The sequence below is a fragment of the Anabrus simplex genome, chromosome 7 (genome assembly GCF_040414725.1).
Source record: "Anabrus simplex isolate iqAnaSimp1 chromosome 7, ASM4041472v1, whole genome shotgun sequence".
Lineage (NCBI taxonomy): Eukaryota > Metazoa > Arthropoda > Insecta > Orthoptera > Tettigoniidae > Anabrus > Anabrus simplex.
In genome coordinates, this window is record NC_090271.1 from 270961947 (window position 1) to 270963682 (window position 1736).

Below are 1736 nucleotides of genomic sequence, written 5' to 3' on the forward strand. Positions count from 1 at the left end.
CTTCATTTTAGGAGACGAAAGTGCAGTCCGTTTATTGATAACAATTACCGTTTAGCCACAAGAGAGCTCGAAGCGAAAGCCTGCACCGTCATTAAATTTGGCTTAATATTTCGAATTTTTTAGTGGACGAAATATTAAATATTTTAACTTTTTGCAATTTCTACGTCGGTTACAGGCTAGGAGCTAGATCTTTGCCAAATATTAATTTTGTAGGGCACTGCATCACGGTATCCGCCATTTTGTTTGGGGGGAGGGGGGCAAAAATTTAAAATTTAAAATTTTTGGAATTATTCCGTAGGTTACACGCTAATAGCTATCACCTTGCCAAATTTCAAGTTTCTAGCTCATGTCGAAGTGGGTAAACATTTATGTCAGTGAGTGAGCCTTGCGGCTTTATATATATAAGATAAGATAGAGCCAGGCAATGTGCACGCTAAATAGTGCAGGCTTTCGTTTGGAAATTAATTGCGAGCACACGGTGCGTCGTATCGAGGTACGGATTGCGGCGTTAGACGACCCTTTTATTGGTCTACATTACAGTCTTAGGCGCTTTCTCCTATCCCGCATATTTATGCCATAGAAAGAGGTGAACGTTTCGATCCATGTCAAATTTCGCCCACTTTTCACAAATTGAAAAATAATTTTGCCAACTTGGCAGACAGCTACAGTCTTGAAACTTTGCAGGCAGGTTGACGATGAAACGGCCTATAATTTTGGATATTTGAGGTTTTGCCGTATCTCAACGGGTTTCGCCATAAATTGCTTAAGAATCATAAATTAGGCCGAAATTTCAATGGTGTTTCCACATGTAACCTCCGTTTTCCCATACTTGCAAGGCAGCTAGAATAATGAAAGTCGGTCTACATATGGCCAATGATGTTGCCAAGGAGCGTCCTGAATTTCGTTCATCTATCCATCTTATGAGTGTGTGAATCAGTAAAATCATTTATGGAAATTTAACAAAAATGACCAAAACCGGGAAAATGAAGCTCAATCTAAGGTAGAAGGAGTCGAGATACGACAAAAAGTCATAGGACCAAAGTTGTAGATCTCTTCATTTTAGGAGACGAAAGTGCAGTCCGTTTATTGATAACAATTACCGTTTAGCCACAAGAGAGCTCGAAGCGAAAGCCTGCACCGTCATTAAATTTGGCTTAATATTTCGAATTTTTTAGTGGACGAAATATTAAATATTTTAACTTTTTGCAATTTCTACGTCGGTTACAGGCTAGGAGCTAGATCTTTGCCAAATATTAATTTTGTAGGGCACTGCATCACGGTATCCGCCATTTTGTTTGGGGGGAGGGGGGCAAAAATTTAAAATTTAAAATTTTTGGAATTATTCCGTAGGTTACACGCTAATAGCTATCACCTTGCCAAATTTCAAGTTTCTAGCTCATGTCGAAGTGGGTAAACATTTATGTCAGTGAGTGAGCCTTGCGGCTTTATATATATACTCGCTTTCGCTCGTTGGGGGCTGCGCCCCCAAACCCCCAATTCCTCTATATTTCAAGTGCTCACATGGAAAACTACTGTGACGAAAAGGTACTTCGTTACGAAGAACGAATTCGCCACCAGACGGCGCATATATTCGCGTACATATTTGGTCCTGTAATATTTTCTCGTACCGTATATTCACGATTTATAGACGAGGTAGCGTTAAACGTTCCGACGTGGTGAAAATTACGTACGATTCTCACAAGATAAGGAATTATTTTCCTAACGTAACGGGAAGC